This window comes from Ceratotherium simum, chromosome 2, assembly GCF_057802395.1.
Source record: "Ceratotherium simum simum isolate JZ-2026a chromosome 2, ASM5780239v1, whole genome shotgun sequence".
Taxonomy (NCBI): domain Eukaryota; kingdom Metazoa; phylum Chordata; class Mammalia; order Perissodactyla; family Rhinocerotidae; genus Ceratotherium; species Ceratotherium simum.
The window spans coordinates 76,174,641-76,194,535 of NC_141901.1; positions in this window are offsets into that span (position 1 = coordinate 76,174,641).

The following is a 19,895-nucleotide window of genomic DNA, read 5'->3' on the forward strand; positions in this document are numbered from 1 at the left end:
ATTATATTTAGCAACACAATGAAAAAGTGGCAAAATAGGTGCCAAAAGTTGCTAATTATATAATTATAAGAGTACAAAGCAGACTTGCAAAGGGTGGTGAAAAAACTCACTTGTTCCAATTAGGAAATAATGAGAAGTCCTGGTCCGGGCTCTGCACTTGTCTCTGTCCTGCGTTCCCTTTAGAGGGCATCGTCACCCCTTCAGTGTTTTCAGGAGATGACAGGGAGGTCGCTGGGCTCAGTATTTGCGTCGCCTAAGGACTTGAGTTAGTGTCAGGAGGCAGCAGCAAGTTGTCCTAGCGAAAGGACTCCATAGTTTCAGATGAAAATTCTGAACCTTTTCTGAGACCATTTCCCCTGATCGCAATAACCTGTACAGCTCTATAAATTGTATATGAGATTGGGCCAATCCTAGAGAGAAATCTGCTCAGCGTCGCTTTCATCACAAATGTGTCTCTTTATCTGAAAGAGTTTTAAAATAGGTGTTTTAACAGCATTTTAGGAAATATAGGGCTGAACAGGTGATATCTTTCCCAAAAGGTTATCTCCCCTCTGCACAGAAAAGTTGGTTAACACTGGAGGAGATGCATTTAATAGACGTATTCAGGCTTCCTTAAGGGTCAGAAAACATCACCTTCCTTCTTTGTCCTTCCTTCTTCCTTCTTTGTCCTTCCTTCTTCCTTCTTTTCTCCCTCTTTTTCCCTTCTCTTTCATTCAAATGCCTTTTTTTTAAATTAAAAATGTTCTAAATTAAATATTACGCAAAAGAATATTTGTAATATACTGGTAAAGTTTAAAAACTAAAACTACAACAAATGCCATATAACCTACCACGCAGCTGAATGAATGGAACATATTTCTGAAGCTCCTCTGTACTCCTTCTGTTTCCCCAGAGTTAATCACTACCCTACATTTTGTATTCTGTATTTCTCTATTTTTCTTCATAGGTTTGCCACACATGTATTTTTCCCTAAACAATATATTGTATAATTTAAGAATTTTATTGTATTCTTTGGATCTAATAATTCATACTATGTATATAATTTGTCTTCCTCATCTAACATTATGTTTCTGAAGTCCATCCATGTTACTGCCTATAGATAAATTTCGTGTATTTTCACTATATTTATATACACTATACATATAGTATATGTTTCATAATATATAGTATTCCACTAAGTATATCATAATTTTTTATCCATTTGTCAATGGACATTAGGGGTTTGTCTGGCATTTTTGTTTGTTTATTTTTGTTTTTCTCTGTTACAAACAAGTGGCTATGATCATTCTTATGCATGTCTCCTAATTTAACTTTCAAAAGTTTTTAGTGCAGCAGTTCTCAAACTTTCTGGTCTCACAACACTTTTTCTCTCCTGAAAATTTTGATGAATCCTAAGAGCTTTTGTTTATATGGATTATACCTATACATTTTTATAATATGAGAAATTAAAATTCAGAAATTTTTAAATGTTTATTAATCTATTTAAAAATAATAACAATAATCCCATTACATATTAACATCAATAACATGTTTATAAGAAATAACTTTTTTAAAAACAAAAATATATTAATGAAAAGAGTTACATTATTTTAAATTTTGGAAATCTTTTTAATGTCTGGCATAAAGGAAAATGACTAAATTCTCATTTCTGCGCTGCATTCAATCTGTTGGGTTTGTTGTTTTGGTTGAAGTATTGGAAAAGCATCTGGTCTCCCACAAATCTGTAGCTGGAAATGAGAGGACCTTGCAGAGATCCTGAAAAAGTTCTCAGATCATACTTTGAGAACCACTACCTAGGAGTTGAATTGCTTTCTAGAATAATGTCAAATTGTTTTTAAAAGTGATTGCGTCAATTCATGCTGCTACCAGTAGTGTATACAAGTTCTTATTGCGCATAGCCTTGAAGACATTTAATATTGTCAAACTTTTGTATCCTTTAAAATCTGTTGGATAGAAAATAGTATCATATGATGGCTTTAATTTTCATTTGTCTGATGACTAATGAGGTTGAATATCTTAGGGCTATGCATGTTTCCTTTATATCTTTTGACCATTTGAATATTGAGTTATTTATCTTTTTTATTGATTTGTTCTTTTTATATTCTGGATATCATTCCTTTGTCATCTATATGTATTGCAAATATCTTTTCCCATTTTGTGGCTTGCCTTTTTATTCTCTTTATGCTAACTTTTGATGACAGGTTATAAATTTTAATGAACAGAAATTTATCAACCTCGATCTTTATGATCTGCCCTTTTGAGGGTCTAGTTTAAGAAAGCCTTTCCTATCCCAAGGTCATAAACATGTTCTCCTACACTTTCTTCCAAAAGCTGTTATGTTTTGCTTTCCACGTTTAAGCCATTAGGCCGCCAAGAATTGTATATGTTGTAAGGTTGGATTTTTGCATCTCTGAAACCATTAGTCCCGTACTAATTTATTGTCTTGCCGATGCTTTCCCCATTGGATTGCATCACTAGATTTTTGTACATCAAATTTCATATATACTTGGGTCTGTATCTGTGCTCTCTATTCAATGCACAGGTCTATTTGTCTATTTCTGACCAATACCACAATACCTTCATTACTTTAGTTCTAATAAATCTTAGTATATGATCATGCTAATCCCTCCAACTTCTTGTTTAGAAATATCTTGGGCTATTTTTGTTCTCTTATTTTCTCAGAATCACCATCTATATATGGGAAAAAAAATCTTGGAAATTTGGTTGGCATTGCACTGAATCTATACATCAAATGGGGAGGATTGATGTCTTTATGAAATAGAATCCTCCTGTCCGTGAATATGGTACACCTCTAAATTTTTTTCATCTTAATATTTTGAATAAATATAAAAATTTTGTTCCATAAAGTTCTTGCATGCCTTCTTTTAGATTTATTCCTGGATCCCTTGTATTTTGTGCTATTCTCATAAAAAATATCCTTTTAAAATTTTATATTTTTAATTATTACTAGTCTAGAGAAATATAACTAGCTCTCTTTATATCTAGCATTTAAGTAAACCTTATTAATTCTAATAATTTGGAAGTAGTTTCCTGGGAATATTTTTGTATATCTTTGTACGCAGCTATGTTCTCAGTATAATTTTCTTTCTCTTTTCTAATCTTTATGTCATTTTTCTTTGTCTCACTGCACTGCTAAGAGTCTCAGCTATAATGATGAATAGAAGTGTTGATGGCTGGCATCTTGTCAGGGTCCTGATTTTAAAGGAAATATTTTAAAGTTTTAACATTAAGTATCATGATTGTAATAGTATAGTATCTACTAGTATAATATGTAATAGTATGTTTTTTCAGATACCCTTTATCAGTTTAAAAAAAGTCTTTCCTATTTTTATATTGTTAAAAACTTTTTTCATGAATAAAATTTGAATATTATCAAATGCTTCTGCATCTATTGTGAAGCTTTTATGTTTTTTTCCCTTTAATCTGCCCAATATGATAATGTACGTGTTAATGGAGTTTCTAATGTTGAGTAACACTTGCATTTCTGTGATAAGCCTACCATGGATTTGATATATTTTCTTTTTTATACGTGGTAGGATTCCATTTGTTAGTTTTGTTTTGGGATTTTTGCATCTATGCTCATGTGTGAGATTGGCTTATGATTTGTCTTTCTCATTCAGTTCTTGTCTGGTCTTGGTTTTCAGTTGACACTAAAAATCTCATAGAATGACTTGGGCAGGTTCTTTCCTCTTCTATTTCCTATTTATTCCATGACTCATTTTCTGTATAGAAATTACATGTTCCTTGGATGTTCAGTGTAACTATTCTGTGAAACTACCTGGGCTTTCCATTTTCTTGGTGGGGAATTTTTAACCTCTGCTCTAATTTCTCTATTTGTTAAAGGACTGCATGTGTTCTCTCTCTTTTTTTTTCTTGACTCGAATTTGGTTGTATATTTCTAGGAATATATCGGTTTCAATTTATTGCCAAAAAGTGTTTCATGTTACTTTTTACTCTTTTAAATCTCTATAGTGTTTCTTGTCAAGATCCCAGGTGTCACTTTGGTTTCAGGTAGACAAGAAGTCTTGCATTGAACTTGAATCTCATGTAGATGTTACACATCTCTGATCATTGGTCACTTCTTGGATGTCAAAAACGTCCTTTTTTCACATTTTATGCTGATGCTGCCAGAACTGTAATCCAATAACAATTTTCCTGGTAAGTGCTTCTCACATGCCACTAGGGAGCAATTGCTTTGCTACACTGCACTTAAAAGGAGTTTAAACTAAAAAGACACAAATTTCACTTTCTTGTCTTCTGTGGTTGTGAATATGCTAAGAATATAATATTTTTAAATTATTGAATTTGCACTCCTTTGAGACATCAATATAATTGCATAGAAGGCAGCTTTAATTTTTTTATATGTTTATTTATTAATAAAGAAGAACTTTCTATCCATACACCAAAAGATTAGTCCAGTGGAACAAAACAATAATGCAATGAAACCTCTAGTTCATTAAATTGGAATGTTGGGATTGAATTACTAATTTACGTTGTTTTTAATTTCATGTTATAAATTATACTATTTTAAAATATAGGAGGAAACTGTTCCCTTGGAGTCTGCTTACCTCTAACTCTGACTAGGAAAGTTTTATTTGTCCCTGGGGAACTGGGAAGTAGGGGGATCCACTGAAAAATTGCAGTTTCACAGGAGCGTACCATGAAACATTCATAGACATATTCCTGCGTTGCAAGAGGCTTAATAAACATAGCCAATCACTTAAAAATATGTCCTGCATTCTAAGGCATTTGAAACGCATTTTCATGAAGGAAAATGTGGATGTTGAAACTCTGACTTCAGAGGTGTCATAGACGTGCTTGCCCAGAGAGTACACTCGAGACAAGTTGATATGTGAGCATTTGATACGGGATCAGCACTTTGGAAGGGAGTGAAGGGAAGGAAGCAGGATTGGGTACAGGGAGAGGTTGAGCTGTATTGCAGGCTCAAAGAAGGGCTCAGCCAAGCTCCTGGGAGCTCTGAAAATGGGCTGACCATCAGAGTTAGGTGAGAGAACCACCCTTTTACCTCTGGGTGGACCAGTCATTGGATACTGACTGGCCCTGGGAATGGGCATGACTGGGGATGAGGTGAATTTCCATAATCAAGGCAATTTCAGAGGAGTGTTGCAGCTTCAGGGCTGTCTGTACTTGAGTGCTGACAGTACTCACAGCAGCAGGGGGAATAAGTCTTTCAATCATGAAGCTACCTATCTGAGAGGTGCATCATAGGATCCATTATTAAAAATAAATTTGAACAAAATCAAACAAACAGTTGTCCAAAAGTTAGTGAGTGACAAATACCTGACTTGAGAGATTTTAGTACAATAAATATTATCGTCCTTCATTTAGCGACCATGCCTTTAGTACTTATTGTGTGCAGACATTTTCCCAGATGCCATGGAAACACTGTGGAGAAGAATCAATCATAAGAAGAAGGGAGCACCGTGACTCTGAGCACTCACCACAGGCCAAATATCTTATGAAGAGTTTTTCATCCAATCCTTTCAAAACCCATATGAGATCAGTACTGATTCTGATGAGGAAACTGAGATTTTAAGAGTGTTAAAAATTTGTCCAAGGCCACACAGTAAGTAGATGGTGGAGCAGGGATGCGTTCTATCCTGCCTGAGCCCGAAGCCCAAGCCCTTTCTCCTGTAGAGCACTGCACTGTGACCAGGACAGACAGACAACCACGACACAGGCAAAATAAAGCTGTGCCACATTCCACGTACAGGCAAAGTGCCAAGGACGTGGAGGAAGAAGTGACTAATTCTAACTGGAAGGCTGATGACTCGAGTAGCCTGGAAGACTGAGTAGGGTCCCCTAGTTGGAATAAAAGGGACAAGGACAACAAATTGAAAGAGATACATGGTGATTTAAGGCATAAAATAATTCATTCTCCACACAGGATCCATTGTAATCTTTCTGAAACTCAACCACATCATGCTTAAAACTCTTACTCTGTCCCTCAGTCCTTCAGGATTCAGCTCAAAATCCTTAATGTGACACACAAGGCCTAAAGCCATTACCATAGTCTGGTCTTTCTTCATCTTAAAATCTATACCCCAGTCAGGCTGAACGACTACCAATTCCCTCCCATCTTGCTCTCTGTGTCTTCACTGTGTCTCTGTCACTGTCTGTCTCTCTTTCTGTTTCTCTTTCAGACTCCCTTTCTCTCTCTCTGAGTTTGTCTTCTGTCTGTCTCACTGCTCACTCTTTTTGGGACATTATCCACCTCATTGCATCTCACCTGGCTCATTCAGGTCTCTGCTCAAATGTCACTCTGGGAAGCCCTCGCTGGTGCCCTCCTACATGTCCCCCACAGCACTCTGTGTCCATTTACCCCGTCATGGTGTTCTTCACACTTTATTGAAACAACCTCTCTTCCTAATGCTGTCTGCTCCTCACTAGACTGTTAGTTCTGGAGGAAAGGGACCCTGTCACAGTTACGTTATATCACTTGCCCCAAGCACAGTACCTAGTGCATAGTAGGTATTCAATCATATTACAGAGAAGGGAGGGAGGGAAGCAGGCAGGGAGGAAGGGAGGGAAGAAGGATGGAAGGAAGGAAGGAAGGAAGGAAGGAAGGAAGGAAGGAAGGAAGGGAGGGAGGGAGGAAGGGAAGAAGGTGACTGGTCAAGTGGCCAAAGAGAGAATTATATCTGGCAATTCAGATTTATAAAATATCTCTTGGAAGAGGCTATTGTAAGGTTTACTAATAGCTTTTGGATGAAAAAAAGGAAAAAGAAATTTAGGACATTCTAATTTCAGAATGTTTTAAATACTAAAATATGTATCTCAGACTAGAGGATGTTTGGTAGTAATTTTGAGAGAGAAAATTAAAAAGTTTTAATATTTTCAGTTCTCTGTAACATCTGTGTGCTATGGTCTTGACATTTGCTATCTTAGCCCCTTGGAGTTTCCCTAATGAAAAGCAGACTTTTTTCAGTCTTGATTTTTGTTGTTTTTACTTTGTCATTCAAACCTACTCTCTTCCCCACAATTTTGTAACTGTTCAATTATAAAACTATTGTATACTTATTACAGAAATTTTGGAAACTACAGAAATATGTAAAGAATAAAACTCATCCCAAATGCTCCTACAAAGAGATTTCAATTATGCATGTTTTCTTCCCCTTCTCCTTCTATTCCTCCTCCTTCTTTATAATAAAATTGAGCTATATATTCAGTTTTACATTCTGCTTTTTTCCACCACAAAGCATAATATAAACTTCTCCCCAAGTCATTAAAAATTCCTCAAAAGAAGATTTTTAGTTGACCTGAAATATTTAATTATATGAGCGTATCTTAACCCACTTAACAATTCCTTTGTCTTGGGACATTTAATCAGGTTCCATTTTTTTTTGATAGTAACATAACCAAAAAATAAATTAGCAGTGAGTCTTGATACAGTTTAGAAGTGCCTCATATTTGGAATGATGATTTTTGTTATACCAGTCCTCTTTATTTTAGTACAGTTATTTTGGCTACTATTAGTTTTGAAAACCTCAGTTTACTATCCTGAAACTAAATGTCACTTAAGGAAATTATAAGACTATTCTGGTATCCCTTAGAAGAAGAAAAGTTATCCACATTTATTTATTCATTCGTCACATATTATTAACTGCTGTTCTGTGGTTTAGGTCTAAAAACTGTACAGGCCTTCAGAAAAAGGGCTTCTGAGAGCTTATGGTTTTCTGTGACAACCAGTCAGGCACACAAATAAGACCGATGAAAAACTGTGGATTCCAAGTCATGAGAACTCAGACAATATTACAGAACTTCTGGAGGGAGAGATCTTTTCTCTTGGGGTGCTATGGAAGGCCCTAAGGGAATTACAACACTCTAGAATAGCTTGTTTGTCATTTTTTTACGGATGTATAGATGTTAAAAGGCAAAACATAGTTACGATTTTGTTCAAAATTCTTAGCCAATTTAAAAGCTATAATTAAATAATAAGTAGTGATATTCATACAAAAATACTGTTCAAAAAATAAATTTTAGTTCTAAAGATCATCAGAACAGTAAATTGTAAAAGCAATTGCGACTTGAGGATATCTACAAGAGAAACAGGTACTTTAAAAGATATACAATGGTTTGCAATATTAAGTTTATCCCTCTACCATGTTTAATTTCTGAAAAAAATTGTTACGTGTCATACACACTCTTTGAAAATTTTGTGATGATTCAAACTTCTCCATTAAGTTATAAAAGAAACATATTTCTCCAGGAAGAAAAATCATACTCTCCTATTATTGCAAATGTATGTAGTTGACCTGTATTCATTGAAGTCTCCTATAAGCAGCTAACTTTGGAGGTGCCCTTTATCTGTCTTCAGCTCAGGTGGGAGCTCCTTTTTTTTATTTGCCTTAAGGCCCAACTTGTTATAAGATTGTGGAGTTAGAAGGAAGTGTCAATTCCTGTGCATTCCTCCTCCAAGCATGCATTGGCTTCATTTTTGGAGGTCATGCTCCTGGAACACACTAATTTGCCTCTTTCATGTCATGGCTACCTCTTTAAAAAGCCACCCATGATGCACAATATTCAGATTCTCTTCAGGATGATGGTCCAACACCATTAACCTTGAATATTTCTGAAGGTTCAAAGAGCGTCTCAAGTCAGAGCACCACTGTGAACTAAGTGTGTCGAGGGCCCTTTCAAGGATTATCTTTTCATGCCTTGTTGGCTAGAAGACTCTTGAAGATTGTTTCTACAAAATGACGAATGTAAATGCAAAGAAGATGCCAATTATCAAATATGAACCAGATTTTTATATAATACAGCATACACTTTTCATTACCCTTTTAGCTCTGTTATTTTCTTCTTCTGCATGCACGGGGGAAAGTAAGATGGATGCTAATATGTTTTATATTTATTTTTGTGCTACATATAATTTTTAAAGTAGCCTTCTTCCTAAAAACAAATTCTTCTAATAGGATTCTGTTCAGAAAGAGAGACTAAGATGAAGATTCATACCTCTGAGGTAAGAATCACAGCTGTTCTTCTTGCCATGATTTGTTCAAAGATGAGCCCCATTAATGGGAGACGAATGATTTAGACCCCATGCGTTCACACGTGAAAGGCGTTGTACTCTGAGTAGGTAATTGGCTGTAGGTACAGCATAGCTCATGTGCTCTATCTGCGAGCATTGTTCGTATAGTGTTAATACTCGGGGTCATCATTAGGCAGATAGCCAGTCACCGTCACACATGGCCACTTCTGTCTCCTGCCCATTTTAGCAAAGAATATATTTTAAGACTTTTCTATCCTTGACCTTCATTACTTTTCTATAACCATAGCTTCCGCCCAAATATATTGTTTCTTGGCTTTACTATTTTCTTGTATTCTTCTAGTTGGGTGTTTCCCATAGCTGAGACTAAGTAGTCTAATTGCTCTCACCAGCTCCCTCAGAACTCGGAATAGATTCATCCTCATCCACTTGTGGCATCCAAGAGATTGTGATATGTCTGTGAGGCGTAGCTTACAGTGAATAACAGGCTATCAACACAACGTGAACGGGTGGCAGAGAGAGGAGAAAGGGGCAGCCATCTTTCCACAGCAAAATCCTGGTTTTCTGCACAAGGAAATAACCCTGTGTTGGACTTTCAGAAGTAAAATAATTGCTCACAGATGAAATAACTGTAATAATTATTCCTGAACATAAGAATTTCCTCATAGGCGGATTAATCATATTTAACGTTTATTAAAACCATGGAGAATTACATGGGATTTACAAAATACATGGTCACCATTTCAGTCATTTATGTATAAGTTGCACAATATTGCCAAAATATTTGTAAGAAAGATGTATTTAAATCTGAGTAGTGAGGATATTTGGAGCACCTGATGAGAAGAAAGGATGTTGGTTTAGTGTTTCCTGGGGTGCAAAGGGTTTTTTTCTGGTTTTGCTTTTAAACTTTTAACTTGCCTCTGTTCACCCACTGTTCTACTCTGAAAAGTGGAAATAGATTTTCCTGAAGAGGTTTTGAGGAGTGGGTTAAATAAAATAACGGGTTACTGCAGGTTCATAGAAAAGCATGCTATGCCCCCAGCCTCTTACATTTGATTTAAACCTGGACTCTGTTCCCTCTTGATTAACTGACTGCACTTGTACCAGAATAACACAATGTCATTTATCCTGGTGGGAGCATTACTCCTCCCTCATATGGAAAACCGGTGGATCAGCCACAGTCCCGAACACCAGCGAAGTTAGCAAGAGACATACCTTTAGAGGAAATTGGAACACGAAATGTTATGGAAAACACCACATTCTCTTTCAGGATGTAGTGGTGGGTTCTACCAGTTATGATTTGAAAATCTAAGGAGATACTCAATTATAGTGATATAAAACACGTTATTTTTGATAGAAGAACTCTGAAATCTGCACTTCTCTTCATTGGCACTCTTCCCTACGCTGTGCTGTACAGAACATGTGCAGTACTATTCTGAGTTTTCCGGAAGTGAAACAACTTTATGGAAATCATATGCAAAATGTTTCTCAAGTTTTTTTGCAGTTTACTTTTTTATGAGTCTGTTAAAAATTTAAGAGAAGACTTGTTGACATTTTACATGCTTATTTTTCTTTCAAAGGAAAATTGGAAGATTTTTAAATTTTCATATGTAAGATGATAAAAGGTGTAATAACATCATAATTCTTATCTTGTTCAATTTGATATTTGGTTGTTTTATTTTCTTTTATGAATTTTATTCATCTCGTAACCAGTCTTATATGTCTCATAAAAAAAAGGTTTATTTCACTTTTTCTGTTTTGAGGAATTTGCCTAGAGCTAAAGTATCTAGGTAGAAAACCTGATCAAAAGATCCAAATTCTTAAAATACTACCTCTGAAAAATTAATAAACGATGTAAATATTTTAAATATTATCATTTCAATATTTTAAGTATCCCAACAAATGATTTCGGTGAATACTTTGTCCTCTGAGAAAACTAAAGAAATGAACATATTGTTGTCTTGAATATATTTGAATAGCACAATCATTGTTTCCCTCCCAGTGTGTTTATGAAATGGAATATTTTTAGTGGAAGGATATGGCTACAGCCATTTATTACTTTCTATAATGTTTTATTCATCCAACTGGCACTAAGATTTTTATAGTTCTCCAAATAGTTTACAGATCCAAGTACTCCTTTCACCATCAAAGTTCCTTTGTGATCTCTTAAGAGAGAAACGTTATGACATTTGTAGACACAACAATTCATTAGGTTTAACACAACTATTAGTTCTTTAATTAAATATTGACTTGAACCTCCAGGTTCTACTTCAGGTGAAAGAGAGATCTTTTATCAGCAAATGGCTGTGCTGATTCATTGCATTGCATTTATTGAGTGCCTCCTGTGCGTGAAGCAACACTTAGGCACTGTGTGTATGCCCAGTGGTGTGGCAGGAGAGGGATATAAAGGTGAACAGCACTCAAATTTTATTTATTTTTATTATTATTAAAAAGATAAGAATTAGAAAGCTATCGAAAAAGGCTGATGAGCTTTTTCTAAATAGGCAAGCATGTAGCAGCCGTGGGAGGAGGAGATGGAACAGTGGCATTTTTCAAAATGGGCATTTGGTATTACAGATTGATGCATGAAAAATAAAAACAAGGATAAACTATGGAGTCAACAAATTATTATGATAGCTAGTTTTATGGGATGATCTTGCTCTGCTTTTGGATTAAGCCGCAAATTTCAGTCACTCATTAGCATTCCTTCTTTGAAATGACTTTAGTATGGTTGTATATTAATTCGATTGCTATGAGTTTCCTGAAATAGAAGATTGACTTGACCTGTGGCTGGTGCTAGAGAGATCACATCCTGTGTCACATCAGCAAATTAGCACTGAGTTTAACCCTTATATAGTAAAGCCTAGCTCAGGCAAAACAACATCATTGCTATTTTTCTAACTCACAGCACTTCATTAACTATGGCACCACATAGGGGTTATATAACTGTGAGCATAACTTTGTAAAGTTTATAAACATAACAGAGAACGTTCTCACGGGTGTCCTAGGCCAGGCCGCATGCGTCGCTCCTTGAGGTCACCCAAAGTTCCTTCTCCAGACATAGCTCACCCTTCAGTTGCAAGGGGAGGCGGGCTCCCCACATTGGCTGTCCCAGCGCTAACCCCTCCAGAGCTCGAACTCAGCAGCCCTGCACTCCTGCCAGCATGTCGCCAGAGGAAGATTGATGGCCCCTTAATAATGTTTCTCGTAAGTTTCACCAATCTGGGGCTTTTTCCAGTCCTTGGGTTCTTAGCACTTGACCCTCATGATGTGGCATTCCTTAAGGCTCTGGCCTTACAAGACCATGGAGTCCCTGAGAGAAGTGGATTTTTAGTCACTGCTGCAGTGAGAATCTAGGACTGAGAGGTCTATGAACACCCACTGAATGGAGGCAATCACAACCACCCAATGCAGCACACAGCAGCCTCATCACCAACCTCGGGTGAGACTTAAATGTTTCCACAAAGTCCACCATGCCCAGCCGTTAGGCAGGTGGTGGTCAGCTAAGGCTGATCCTTAAGCAGGACTTTCCTAGTTCTTAGCCTCCCTCACCACGCAAACATACACACACAGATTTTTAAGGCCACAGAAGTAAAGGCCACCAGAGAATTCTCAGGGATCATCCCTCCCAGAGCCTTAATATTAAGATTCCATATTCTAGACAAGAGTCTTGGCCGCAACATGGCATTGTTATCACATGGTCCTAAAATATCAAATATTAAAGTGCAGTGGTTGTGTGTACATGTGTGTATGTGTGTATTTCTTGATGGATAGAAAAGAAACTCAACCCTTTATAAGTGTTGGGCTAGTGGGCAGGACCACCACCCGCCTTAAAGGGTGATTGTGCCTCTTTAGGCTATTATTCTTTGGCATTATGTATCAGGGTCACTATTTGAAACACAGTAGATTCAAATGGCCACAACAATGTCTTGTGCTTTACAGAACTTTGCCGGCTTCCTTCCTTACTCCATCCTGATAATTTTTGGATCATTAGGAGTGTTTTTTCCCCCTAAATTTCTGTGTCATCTTATGAAACATATAAAATGTTTTTTTTCCCTCCCAGCATGATTTTATAGACCATTTTAAAACACACACACATACAAATCACTCTCTCTACCTCTCATCAAGATCTACCTGGGCTGCAGAAAGCCACATTTGATTGAAAGGAGATGGCTTATTCCTCTGCCAGCCTTCACCCACACCCTTCAAAATGGGGAGATGTCTTGATTAAGAACTCACCCTGCCTGAGATCCTCTGAGAAAATTTCTTCCAAAAAGAATGTGGGATCTTAGGAGGCAAGGATTTTGGTAGTAGTCAGATTGGAGTTTGAATCCTGGATCTGGCATTTAATTGCTAGGTAACCTTGGGCAAGTTATTTAATCCTTGGTGCTTCAATTTCCTCATCAATAAAATGCAGGTCATAAGAATTACTTGACCTAAAGATTTAGCGAGTTAAGATATATCTAACAATTAATAGTGGCTGGCATGCAGTAAGTGCTTAATAAATAGCAGCGAGGGTGTGGAGGGCCATTCCTGAGATAAAAGAGATCCCCAGATTTTAATTCCTATGCAATGATATTGAGTTCAGTGTCTATGTTTTTCCTTTTTTTTTTTTTTTTACAACAAAAACACCTTTGCTAACCTACCCCCTTAGCTTGCCTACCCTCTTTCCTGTGCTCATCACTGCAGTCCAGAAACTGTTAGGATGCGATTTAAGAAAAGACTTTCAGTCATAGGCATCTCCTCTGCCACTCCCTCCCTCCATCCAGTGACACGGCCTCAAATTAGAACCACATTAAAGAAAAGTTGATTTTATCTATACGCCTACCTAGACCCTCATGTGAGCTGAAGTTATTATTTCTCAATGTGGTATAGACACATGAACTCTAAAGAGAAAACTGGGATACATTTTTGTTAAATGAAAGAATGGTTCATCGTCATGGAAATTAAGGAAAAGATGGTGAACTTTCTAGATTCTTCTTTAATGAATTTCCAAGTGATGGTTACTCCTTCTGACCATCAATTCTATAGTTGTTGCCCAAGCAGCATTGTGCTATTAGCTTACAGCAAAATTAAAATTCTGATTAAAATGCAACTTTTGAAAGCCTAAACAGGCAGAAAAAGCCACTTAGGAGCAAAAATATCATCAAGAACGCCCATAAGAGCAGGATGTAAAGTTGTGTCCTTAGGGTCTTTCTTCTCATAAAGCTTTTGACGACAGGAACTTGAACCAAACCAAACCTGTTCAACACTGGAGTGAACAGTTTTGGGTTTTTTTACACCTATGCCATGATCTAAAATACCACAAGTAGTCACATAGTGATCCAGTTAGTCATAGTTATAATGCAGAGTTAGGTAGATTCATTTATTCTTTCACTAACCAAGCACTGTTGAGCACCTACTCTCTGTAAAGCATTAAGAGAAGCCCTGATGGACATTGGTGAAGAAAGTGGTCACAGTTCTTGCCATCGTGGAGCTTAGAGTTGAGGAGTCAGACAATAAATCATCAGCAAATAAGTAAAAATATAATGACATACATATAGACGGTGATAAATGCCACCAAAGAGATCAGTTGGTGTGATGAGGAATATCTGGGCAATATTCTTAGATCAGGTGTTCTAAGAAGGTCTCGCTGAGAAGGAACTGGATCAGCCCAGGATTACAAAATGAGGGGTCAGCCTTGGGGAAAGTCAGGGGAACAGAGCTCAAGGTAGAGGAGAGACCAAGAGCAAAGCCTTTGAGGCAGAACAGACTTGGTGTGTAAACAAATAGAAAGGAGACAGATATGGTAGTCTCACAGACTTGCCTCCAAATCTTGGTTTTACTGTGTATAATCTGAGCAAGTTATGTGGAGGTAGTGAATATTATGGTTAGAAGTGTGAACTACAGACTCAGGCCAACAGGGTTCACTCAGCTTTACCACTGATCAGATGTGTGTCCTTTAACTAATTACTTAACCTCTCTGTTCCCCAATTTCCTCCTTTGTAAAATGGGGTAATAATACCTAGATTATTGGATTGTTGTGAAGATTACACAGGAGTAAATACAAACATGTAGAGTAGGGCTTACCACGTAGGAAGCATATAATAAATGTTAACGATTCTTTTTCTTGTTATAATCATATTTATTATTATTATTATTATTAAAACTTTCTGACCCTCAGAAAGTTAAAAGGAGGATAATACTAAAAATAAAGACTACTTCATAGTATTTCTGTAGAGTATTATATGAAATGATATACATAAAATTCTTAGCATATATTGCCTAGCTCATGTCGCTCAATACTCTGGTAGCTATTATTACTGTTGTTTTCTACTTAATAGTAGTATTGGCTATGAGTTAAAACTAGTATCAAATCTATATGTTTTCTAAATTGACTCAACCCAAAATATTCTTGGAGTATCAAAATATTCTTAGAACTGAGCTTTAGCCAAGATTTCATTTGGTTCAAGTCCATATTCTATACATAAAAAAGCACATTTGTCATACTCGAGTTTTCATATCTGTCGCAAGGCTTTCCTCACTTGTCTCCTATAAATGCTGCCTCTACCACTCAAGGACCTAGATTCGCAGCTAAATGTGCCTGTTGGTGTTTGTCATGTCACCTTATTAATACCTATCTTTTTGGCATCAGAAGGGAACAGAGAGAACAGAGAGTTAGATATGGCCCATCTCCAAACTCCTCACAATCTCCATCTCACCAACATGTACCATAAATAAGGGAGTAAAAGAGGCATTGGTGCAGGGTAACGAGCTGAAGTTTTTATCACCATCATTTGACAGTCTGGCCATTTTCCTAGGATATTCAGTGAAGTGTAGAAGAAAGGAAAGAAGGAGGGAAGGAGAGAGGGAAGGAAGGAAGGAAGGAAGGAAGGAAGGAAGGAAGGAAGGGTGAAGGGAGTAGGGATAGACACACCAAACTAGATCCTAGCCATGCTCAAAGAGAGCTGTGGAAATTGTAAAAGCACAAAACCTCTTGCGTGCAGATTAAATAGAAACCAGTCCACAGACCAAATGACAATCAGGCAGTGGGTTTAATGGAAATATAGTACACTCATCACTTTGGTCTTCGTTCTATTTCTGTTTGATTTGATTTTCTGACGAGTCTGAGCAACCTTAAAGCTTTGTCTCTGCAATGCAAAAACAAATATAAATACGTGTACATATATATATATGAATATATATGTGTGTATGTGATTTAAGTCAATTTAATGGAAATTCATCATTTGCATTGTGTTAGGCATAGTTAACAAATGACCAAACAGGATTTTCCCTTTTCCCAACTCTTTCGCTCTCACATCAACTCTCTGCATATATTTGATGAAAGAAGATATTAATATTAAGGAAGGCCTCCCTGGAATGATATGGGGAGACACAGAAGTTAGGGTTGGGGTATGGACTTTTAAGGTGTAGATTCCTCATGGCTGAAATGTTTGCATACGTTTCAGGATTTATAGCTTTTCAGACTTATTTGAAAACACATTTCTAGGATGCGTTAATGAAACTGCAAAAGTCCTTGATTCTGAGATACAATTACCAGTTACTTTTCTCATTAAATAAAGCAAGGGAACACCTACAATTTCTTTCCTTAGAACGCATGCCTTCACTTGCTCATCAGTGTATTGAAAGGAGCTCTGCAACTGAAGCCAGAAAGCCCAGACTCCAGCGGACCAAACCTACTAACTATGACACCTTGGACAAGTTGCTTAAATGCTCAAAATGCTTATTTCCCTATTTACAAGGGAGAGAATTACATGATCTCCAAGTTTACTTCTATCTATGAAGACTGAAGCCTTCAATTGTAATCAATTCTATGAGTCCTCTCAGTTATTACGCCCTGAATTTTGATGAAATACATATTTCTAGGTACTGAATCTAGGCCAACTCTTGTGAACTGAGGGGCCCTGTGAGTGCAATTGCTTTTGTAATAAACATCATGGTCTCATCAAGCATATGTCAAACCCAAAGCTCAACTCTCCAGTAACTGCTGACCGCTCTCAATGTGTGCGTGTGCGCATGGCACACCTGGGTTAAGCGCTGTTCCAGCTGAGCCTGTGATTATTTCAGGGTACAATCTCCTTCAAGTGGGTCTAGGGCAGGAGTAAGGAAAGCTCCACCACCACCTTCACTATATTTGTACGCTCAGGAAGATGTCTTTAGATTATGGTTTGTCAACGAAATACAGTTTAGAGTCTATTCTTTTGCTTTGTCTTCTTACTACCCCACTGGATATACAGTTATCTCCCTGTAACTTGAAGTGAAGAGTATATTGAGAATAAAAACAAAATCACCTCTTATCCTAAAGCATTAGGCTTATACAAGGATAATTTTCACACTTTTCCCTTTAAGGATAACACGTAGATACTGAAATTGTTTGTGTTTGGTTTTTTAACCCTCTTGCTGCTGGGGTGAGGGGGGCAGGATTTAATTAGTGTGTCATTGAGTTCATTTAGTAAGAAATGTGGAGAAGTGGCAACAGCTGAACAATACTCTTTATCAATGTGGTGGGGAAGAAGAGGCTGTCTGCGGAGCATTCTTTTCATACTTTGTAGCTCTAAAAGTAGCCAGTTAATTAGATTCCATGGTTACTGCTATTGTAATATCTGCTTATTTGAAGTGCAAAGATAATCATCAATTGTACACTCTTGACTACACTATTAATGGCTTTAATACCCACATTGTATTTACATTTTGCATTGTAACGAACACTTAGCTATTGTGGTTTTTAACATGTAATAATTCAGTGAATTCTGTCTCCACGTAATGCCCTTGCCATTTCATTCTGCAGTATTAAGTGTTGTTTTTCTAGCGAGGTCTTGAAATGTGGGGCATTATGTATGAGTTATGCTAATTTGTTAGGGCAATGAATACATTAATTTCATTAGTAAATGGCCTCAAAGCAATAATTACCAGTGTAGGTGTGTCAGAAGTGATCATGTTCAGCTTTGCCAGTTAATTACTAAGATTTTGTTCTAAGGGGTGCAGATTTGACGTTCCGCTTCAATTTAGCCATAAATAAAACTCTGAAATATGTAGGGATGAAGAAATGAAGCCAAGAGCTTGTTTTGCACTTACGTACTTCCACTTTTTGTCCAATTGTGGCTGCCAATATGATGCCCAAATAGTGTTGGTGATAGAAAGTTTTAGTATACCCCAGAAAAGCACATTTTATTAAAAATAGCAATTATATTTTCTTGATACCCTTTTTGGCTTCTGTGACTGGATTTTAAATTATCCACAAAACAGTGTGTAACTTGCAAAGATGAATTCCACTTAGAATTGTTGTCTGCAGTTCCTCCTTAAAGCTAAAATCACTCTATTTTCTTTAAATAAATGGAATTTTCCTCTAATGGATTAATTGGCTCCCTGAGCCTGCTATATTATTATACTACTAGAACCATTTGTGCTAAGCAGTAACAGTAGAACCTATATTCCAGTATTAATTTCCACAAAAATTTGACATTCTTTTTATAATCATACACCTGTTGGAACCATTTAATGCATCTCCATTTGCTAAAGTGATGTGTGGTGGTCGTTTAAAACTGAGCAATCACTCAGGCTGTTTATGGAATCTTGGAATACTACACCGTTCGCAGTGTCCTGGTGTTCTGCTTTAATGGGAAAATAATACTCCTCAAAATTTTTAGAGGAAAGGAATACAGTGGAGGCTGAGAAGCAGATGACACATATGTGTAAAGAAAGGACATATGAGCTGTAACAGGGAAAGGGACAAAGCAGATGCAGGATAAGAGGATAGAAGAGGAAGCCATTATAGAAGAAAATGCAGGAAAGGAGCTGAAAGAAAGCTTACTACGTTCTTTGACTCAGATGACTGAAAAAAAGCTTGAGTCGTTTCTGCAAGTGATTGTTGTCGAATCAAATACCAACAATAATCCTAAATATCGTAGTGGTGATGCTGAGGATGGAGCTGGCCAGCTAAAGAAGTTAATGACCTTCTAGATTCTTCCTGTCTCATAAGGAAATGGCTAGTGCTTCTGTTCCCCTTCCAATTTTCCGTACCATGACTCTGCCGCTGCAGCCCCTGTTTCCACCTGCCTTCAGCTTTAGCTGCATAACAAATTTTTGATTTTTTAATGTTTCTAGACTTCAACCAAAATTCTTGAAATCTGAGCCCAGGCTGCTATGTGCAGCAAACCATCCTACCCTTAGGATTTAGAAAAGTCAGATATTGTTTTAGTCCGAAGCAAGGTTTCATTTACCTGGATGGACAACCAATGTTGAAGACTATCAGTTTTCACAGTTAACAGCAGTTTGGACAAAGATCATACAGTCAATCAATTTGGTGATGGTGGTCCTCAATGTTAAGGATTGATTGAGAAAGATCTTTTCCTTCCCCCTTAAATTAATACAGGAGTCCAAACTTCAGAAGTGATTCTGATTTAGACAAGCAGAGTCTAGAAGTTATTTAAAGATATTTGATTAACGTGAATGTATCTTGAGTAGGATCATTGGCAGTGATCTTGACTTGTTTAGCTATTGCCTACATTTGAAATATGTTTACAGACATGAATTGCTGTTTTTGTGAAATGTATATTGGAGGCCAAGAAGCCCTCTTCTGATTGAAGACCTTAAGTTAAGATGTAAGGCTTTACTTGCTCATTTAAAGAGAGAGGTTAGAGCCATTACACTGGAGTTATAGAGTAGAGATTAAGAGCTGGGGTCCTGCATTACACAGCTGCAGAGTTGCCCCATTCACATCATATTCTGAATGAAAACCAACACCAGGGATTGTGCAGTGCACAGCTTGTGTAGCCATGTATAGCAACCCTGTTAAGGACTCAGGTTCAGGAGAGAGAAAGATCTGGGTTTTTCTAAGCTGTGCCATTCACTCCCTGCATTACCA